Raw genomic sequence first — 8,427 nt, 5'->3', positions numbered from 1 at the left:
GCCATGGTAGGTCTGAGCCCTGTTACCCTGATGGAAGGTTCTGGTTTCAGTGTTTGTCCTCAGGCATTACCAGGTCTCCCTGCCTGATGATGTTGATTCTTCAGACACAGAGCACTCACAACAGCTGTACACAAGGTAGCCAGCAGAGGCAGGGTTGGGCAGGAGTAAGGAATATGTTTAGAAATCATCCTTACCTTGTCCACGGAGTGAAATTTATTACAATTGTAGATCTCTAAATTCCCACCTGATTCTGGCTTTTTTCTACCCAGAAGCCCCTGTGTGTTTTATATTAAGATTCTGTGTCATGGTAGGGAAAACGAAAAGCTTTCTCTGGAACCCCTCTGGAATAAAGACCAAATAATGCTTTTTTCAGGCTGGATAAATGTCCTGAAAGTCTGATGTTACGTCCTTGACTAGAAGCTTTTTCTGTCTTTCTGTAGTTGGTAATTTCTTGGAAGAATAGAGCTCTAGTTTCCAAATGTATCAGAAATTTAGGAATATGGCTTGCATGTGCTGAACTTTGTGTCTTCCTCTCTGGAAGGTAAGTGATCATGATTAATAGCAATTCCACTTGTGGGATTCCTGGGTCACTTGGCCCCCTAATGAAAAATGAGAAAATAAAATCAAGCTAAAATGTATTTTCTTCATTTCAAGACATGTGTTACTCGCCTCTGTTTATATTCGCCTCGGGTGTGTTCTATCTATCAGTCTTTGACTGGGGCTGCCTAACATTCTTGTGTCTCCTAGAAGGTTTACAATGGCTCTGCTACCTTCGGACTTGCCCCTGGACTAAGCTTGTCCCCCCACCTGCCTTCTCATCCTCAGGTTTTCTCTGGTCCTTTGGAGATATCTGCTTTGCAGGGAGATGCAGATACGGGCCCCATGGTTCATTCCAAAGTGTGAACCTCAGGGGTTCTTTCTTAAGCCCACAAAGGCCCTTGCCTTTATGGAAAGGCTACCCTAGTCTCGTGCTGGGTAAATGCTTCCATAAATGCTTATGAGAACTGAGAAATCTGAACCAGAGGGCCATGGGAGCAGGGCAGAAACGCCTCCCTTGAGCTCAAATGATTTTTGAAAAATTAGTTAATATTTCCTGTCTTGTCTGGAAACAGAAGTATGGCCTCACATTTGTATAGCACTTCATTGTTCATGATGAATTTCATAATATTGTTCATGGAGTCTAATGATAAAATTGTGAAGGAAGCAGAACTGGTGCTGTCATTTTCGTTACACGACAACCATCCTTGCCTCACCCCCGACATTTATGCCTCTTGGTCTCTGATATTTAAGGATTTATATTTGGAATATACAAAATAATTAACTAGTTTCATTGGCCAGCCTAGTAGAGTTGCTAAAAATATCATTGTCACATCCTTTTGCACAGGAATACCATTCCGAGGCCTCAGCCTCCTCACCTTAAAAATAAGGGGTTGGTTGTTTCCATATTTTGGCTGTTGTGGAAAATACTGCATTGAACACGAGTGCAGATATCTCTTTGAGATACTGATTGTGTGAGGTGATAGATATGTGAGCTTGATTGTGATGATTATTTCATACTGTATATGTATGTCAAAACATCAAGTTGTACACCTTAAATGTATGCGATTTTAATTTGTCAATTACACCTCTATAAAGCTGCAGAAAAAATAAGGGGTTGGGATTGTAGGATTGATAATCCTCCAATCCACCTAGCCCTAATACTCCATTGACCTATAATAAAGTCTAACCACAGTACAGACCCAGAGCAGTCAACAGGGGAAAGAACATGACCACAACAGGCATCAGTGTGGGAAATGCCCCTGTAAACACAGAGGAACACGATTAACTGGACAGATTACAGACTATATAAGAAAATAAGAACATAAGCACCAAGGAGAACAGGGACAGTATACAATTTAGACTCTTAGTGATGCCCCACATTCCATATGGTGTGCATGATCCAATCATAAAACTTGTAATAGGGATGGATCAAATTAGGCATATTAGGATGCGTAGGGAGGGCACCAGTGAATCTAACTGCAGGATGACTAAAGCAGATTATGCATTGCAAGACTGAACAGACATCCATACAGGAGAAGATCTGTTACTCATAATAAGATCTGGCTTCTGTGACAATGGTGGAAAATTCCATTTTCCCATTTACCTCACTGGTCTCTCTTCTCAGCCTCTTTTCTGGCTTTTCCTCCTCTATTAGAACCTCTAAGTACAGTTATGCCCCGGGGCTCAGTCACAGGGCCTTTTCTACTCTATACCTTCCATCTATCCATAGGTCATCCCATCTAGACTCTTGACTTTAAATAGCATCTATACGCTGAAGACTCCCTTATTTATATCTTTAGACCTGACCTCTCCACGGTGCTTCAGACTCATATCCAATGGCTGATTGAGCATCTCAAACTTATCATGACCAAAATAGACTCACAATCTCCTCTCTACACCCAAGGCCCACCAGCTTGAATTTCCTCATCCCCCAGTCTTCCAGTCTCAGCAAATGGCACTACCTTCCATTAGTTACTTGAGCCCCAAATCTAGGCATCATCCATGATTCTTTTTCCTTTTTTCCTCCATCTTGAAAACCACTTCATTCTATAAATCCATCAACATATCCTGAATCTGTCCACTATTCTCCATCTCCACTGCTACCATAACCCAAATAACCATCATCTCCTATCTGGATCAGTGTAACAGTAGTTACAGTGCCTCTGGTTGCCAGACACAGTACCCAATCTGCAGGTGTGGATATCTGACTGCAGCTAGGTCAATCTGATTTTTTTCTGTTAGGAATTTTCTTTTCTTTTCTTTTCTTTTTTTGTGGTAAGAACACTTATAAGATCTACCCTCTTAGCCAATTTTTAAGTATGCAATACTATATTATTAACTATAGGCACTACACTGTACAATAGATCTCTAGGATTTATTCATCTTGTATAACTAAAACTTTATTACCTTTTACTAAAGGAATTTAAATCTTAATCCAGGGAACACATAGAAGTCATGCTCTATAGTATCCCTATTTTAGGCAGCTAGTTGGAGCTGAGTCATAACAATATTAGCACCACGAGGAGCCCATCCAAAGTTTCTGACCCAGAGATGACAGTGCTTTCTTGGGTATTGTTGCTCCAAAGGCTGATCATTCAGCTTTTCCTTTGATTTACTGAGCAACCCAATACCTCTTCCTAAAGAAGGATGCAGTGAAAAGTTTCCTTTGGGGGCCTGTTATGGGTTAAATGTATCCCCCTAAAGTTCATATATTGAAAACCTGACCCCCATTGTAGCAGTGGTAAGAGGGTGAGAAATCCAATTATGGTATTTGAAAGGTGGGGCCTTTAAGAAGTGATTAGATTGTGAGGGCTGTGCCCTGGTGAGTGGATTGATCCATTCATGGAGTAATGGACGTGATTGTGATGGCTTTAAAAGGAGAACAAGTGAGAAGATTAGCTCTCTCTTGCTCAGCCTATTCTTGCCATGTGATATCCTGGTCACCTCAGGACCCTGTAGAAGTTCCCACCTAGAAGAAGACCTTCACTAGATGTGCTCCCTGGACTTCAGGTTTCCAGCCTCCCAAAACTGTGGTATTGGCTTTCGCTCATCTGTGTTTTACTGTCCCCAGTCTCCACCTCCTGTGTGTAGAATCACTTTCCAAATAAACCCTTGTTTCAGGCTCTGCTTGCCAGTAGAAACCCAGGCTAAGACAGGTATTTTATGGGAGGAAAAAATATGAGAGCAATACCATGTTATACTTACAGAGAGCAGTGTCGATATAGAGAAAATAGACTAAATATAGGGCCCTTGAAGAACCCACAAATGAGCCCTATTTGAATGCCTGCCATGACAGGTGACATAAACCTGATTAGAACAGCACTGGTCCTGATATTGGTGGAACTTTTCTATCTTATTCATTATTATATTCTTAGCACCTGGAAGAGTGCCTTATTAATACTACAATAGTTTAATAAAATCTTTTTTAAGTGAATGAACAAATGTTAGACAGGCAAAGAAAGAGGGAGGGAGAAAGATTTCCAGATAGAAGAAGTGTCATGTTGAGACAAGAGAGAATATGGTGTGTTTAAGAAACTAAAGGGAGGTCAGTTTCAATGTGGCCTAGAGACCTTGGGGGGCAGGAAGGAGGGGTTAAAGATAAGATAAGACAAGAAAGATAATCAGTAGTCAGATCATGAACAATTGTAAGCCAGGTAAAAGTTTGAACTTCATGGAGAAGAAAAAGGGGACATCTTCCTAAAGATATAAGCAAGGGAGAAAATGATAAAATTTGCCTTCAGAAAGGACATTTTCGCTGCAATGTGGAGATCTGGGTTGGGAGAGATGGACTGGAAGTTGCAAGACCAGTTTGGAGTCTGTCGAAGTAATGCAGGCAGGAGGCCTTGGTGGCTAGCCAAGGGTAGCAGTAACGTGTAGCAGTGTTTTGAGAGGGATGGAGAGCTAGCAAGTAGGGATGATGTGCTGATTCCTGGCTTGACTGCCAAATTTATGGAGACACAATTGACTAAACACAAGAACGTGGAGGAAGGAGCAGGTGCCAAGGGAATGAGGATGAGTTGAGCTCTGGACATGATGAGTTTGGGACATGAAGATGTAGAGGCCCAGGAAACCCCTGGTGATACGGTCTGGAGCTAAAGAGAGGTGTATGAACTGGAGATGAGGATTTGGTAGCCATGCAGCATAAAGACATAACCGGAGTTATGAAGCGAGTGAGACTATGCAGCAAGATAATGTCACATGAGAAGAAGAGAAGGCCCAGGTCAAAACTTTGAGCAACAACAACACTTAAAGATGGGCAGAAGAATAGCAACCTGCAAAGAAGCAGCTAGAGAGAAAGGAGACACAGGAATGTTTTGAAAGCCAAGAAAGGAAAATATTTCAAGGCAGAAAGAGCAGTTGAAAGCTGCTCTGAAATCAAGTGAGATGAGGACCTCAAGTTTCTGCATTGCATTTAGCAACAAAGACATCTCTAGGACTCACTGAGAACTATTTCAATGAATGGAACAGAGGGCAGTCAGTGGGAGAGGGATGAGAGGGCAGGGACAAAGTCAAGAAGTGAGGGCAGCAACTCGATGAGTTTGTCTTTGGAGGGAGGAAGGGAAAAGGCAGTTGCTGGAGAGGGATTTGGGCTTGTGGGAGAGTTTTGTATGCTTAAGATGCCAGCATGTGAGCATCTTTAAACAGTGAAAGAAGGAGATGACAATAGGGGGAAAGAGGGTAATAAACAAATACAAATAAATAAAAGGTGGGACAGAAAGTGAAAGAGGTCCTAACTGCTGCCAGGCAACCCCTTACATTTCCCCAACTTTCTATCACATTTTCTACTCTCCCAAAACTCTCGACTTCCCTGCCCTCACTCACGGTCAGCTGAAGATAGCTCTTCATACCTCACAAACCAGACAAAACCATCATACAGGAGTTCCCAGGACTTTCTGAATCCATGCCCATCTTTTCCTCCTTTCATTCTGATATGTTGAAGGAGGTTTTCCTGTTTGGGGCCAACTCAGTTTCCTTCTGTCTCGTCTATTCTCTCAACATTTCAAACAGCCTCTGCTTTGTGCCAGGTGGGCACTGGGATCTGGACACAAAGTTGGAGAAGACATAGTCCTTCCCCTCAAGGAGTTCAGGGTCTATTGAAGAGAAAGACGGGTATTCATACCATAAAATCGATCATTGAAATAAAACATTGTTAATGCTGTGATAAAAGTGTGAAGAGAGTCCTGAAAGACCCCACATGGTTCTTTTGCGCTCTCAGATGGGAATTGTTGGGTGTTTCCTAAACTTACCAAGTCTAGGAGCTTTCAATTCGTCAACCCTATCTCATCAAGGAACATCAGGTAGTCCCAGGAAAATGCCATTTTAACATTGCAGAAGAAAATAAAAACCTGAATTCTACTAGGTGTATTTGACCTAATAGAAAACAAAACTTTCTATTTTGAAATACAAATGTACTCTTAATATATTTTCTTACAGTGTTAAATAAACAAGGCTTCCCATTCAATTTCAAGTGTTGCCACTTTTTATTTCTTGGTAGCAAATCTTAATTGCCATGTTCCAGGGACAAGGTTGTGGAACAATACAGCAAAATCCCTGACATACACTCAGCCTTCCCTTGACTATAGTTTTGGGCAGGATGGTAAGTATGATGGACAATGTAATTACCACCGTGTTGAGTTTGCTGCATTAAGACTGAGGTGCATTCATGCATGAATAACTGAAATGTATGAAACATCCAAATTGTGTCAGTTTAAACATGACGTTTGAAATGTGTAGTTTTCAATGCCTTCTCTCTCAGTAATGAACAGTCACCATCTGGGCATCATCAATAAAATACAGAGACCCTTCCCCAAACACCCATAAATTAAAACTCACCCCAGAGAATGAGAGCAGTCACTAAAGCAGGTCGAAAGGACTGTGTGCTGGAGACTGCTATGTGCCTCCCAATATCAACATTTTCCTCATCTTCCTTTTAGTACCAGAAAACTCTGAGTTTTAGCTGGGGACTTGGCCATCTAGCTAGAGATGTTTTCCAGACTCCCTTGCTGATAGGTGTGGTCATGATGATATTCTGGCCAATGGGATGAGCAATTTCTGGGTTATATCTTTTAGAAGAAAGCTGGTTGTTCTCAATCTCCACTTTCTCTCTTCCTTTGGGTTGGAAAGAGGATGTGATGCTTATGACAACTTTGATTATGCAACTGAGGGCAACAATCTAAGGTAAGGCAAAGCAATGAGGTCAAAGAAACCTGAAACCTAAGATGGCCAATGAGTCAGGACCATCTACCCACCCTGGACGTCTCCTCGTCCCCACCTCTGGACTGTTATGTGAAAGAGAGGTAAACGTCTAGCTTATATGAGCCATCATATATTTGGGTCTCTTTGTTACAGCAACTTAGTCTGACCCTGACTAACAGAGACTGGTGCTAGATAACTGGCTCTAAAAAGAGGAAGCCCTGTTGGTGTCCACCAAAGCCAGCTGAAGATAACACTCACCTTATTGGTGCCCAGTGACCACTATTTCCTATAGAGGATCATGTGCACCCTGGAAGTTGTCACATGTCTCTAGCTGTCCTGCTTATACTCCCTACCCAACCCAAATCTACAGAAAGCACCTGAAACACAGGCAGCAATGAAGTGTAACTTACTCATTCATAGCATCCTGGTCTTGTGGGTTTCTGTTACATTCAATGTCATAGAAGCAGTTTATCATTTTTCACCAAGGTATTTAAGGGAGGAAAAGAACCAGGTGCTTAATGTAAAGGTATCCTTTGTCTATTGCTGCAATATTCCAGCAGTCTACAATACAGACCTCAATCTGGCAGTGAAGGATTTTATAAGCAAAAATTACACAGAGCAATGCTAAAAACCAGCCCTATGTATACACTGAATGGTCAACAATATGCTATTATTTGTTCTAAGACCTATTAGCACTGTGCTCTCAAATGTGGTAACTGTTTGCTATTTTTCCTAATGGCATCTTCCACATTTTTTTCCTATTATCCACTGAATGTCATACTAAATACATATTAAAATCTATTTCTGAAACAGAAGCTCTTAAATTGCTAGACTGGCACACCAAGACATTTATATTTTTCTTAAGACTTAGGGTTCATTGTTGATTGTAAACCCAATAAACAAACATCCCTTTATTGCCTCATTGAAAATTATATAATATCTCTACTTTCTTACTTGCTGAGTTTTATGGAAACTATTTCAACAGAGTAGACATTTATCATCACAGGAGAAACTCCCATTTAGACATTAACTACCTTAGCTTTATTAGAAACTCATTTTCCACAGATGTCCAGCCATGATTTGCTCCTTTTTATCAGGAAATAAATAATATCAGGTAATAGCTTCCTGTGGCAGAGGTTACATCTTTATTACACCCAGGAAAATAGATAACAACCAGTCAGAGAACAGCCAGATGGCTTACTCTTCTTATCAATAAAATTTAATTTTCACTAAGCCAATTGCTATCAAGGTAAGTTTGAAGTAGAGAACAGACATTTAGGATTCATATAAGAAGCAGCAAGTATAGCATCTATGAGAGTTTCAATTTTGCACTAAGGCAGCTCCGGTTACTAATGCCCACTTGCTTCTCCTCCAGTCTTGTAGCCCAAGCCAGAAACCTGAGCATCTTCCTTGGCACTAAGCCAATTATCAAATTCTGTTGGTTCTAACCCAGGTTGTCTCCTTAATCCGTCTACTCTTTGTGTTTCCAAAACCGCAGTCCTAGTGTAGTGACCATCATCTTGTACCTGATTCCCTGAAGCAACCAACTCACACCCACCCCATCCTTTCTCTTCTTTGCCATCCCAATGGTCTTTGAAAAATGGAAGCTCATTCCTTTAGGAGAGACTGAAATGCCTAAATGGGGTTTGAAAAGTCCACATGATCTGCTCCCTGACTTGTTTTCTGCCTTCA

The sequence above is a fragment of the Cynocephalus volans genome, chromosome 1 (assembly GCF_027409185.1).
Source record: "Cynocephalus volans isolate mCynVol1 chromosome 1, mCynVol1.pri, whole genome shotgun sequence".
Lineage (NCBI taxonomy): Eukaryota > Metazoa > Chordata > Mammalia > Dermoptera > Cynocephalidae > Cynocephalus > Cynocephalus volans.
This window is presented reverse-complemented; position numbering follows the sequence as displayed.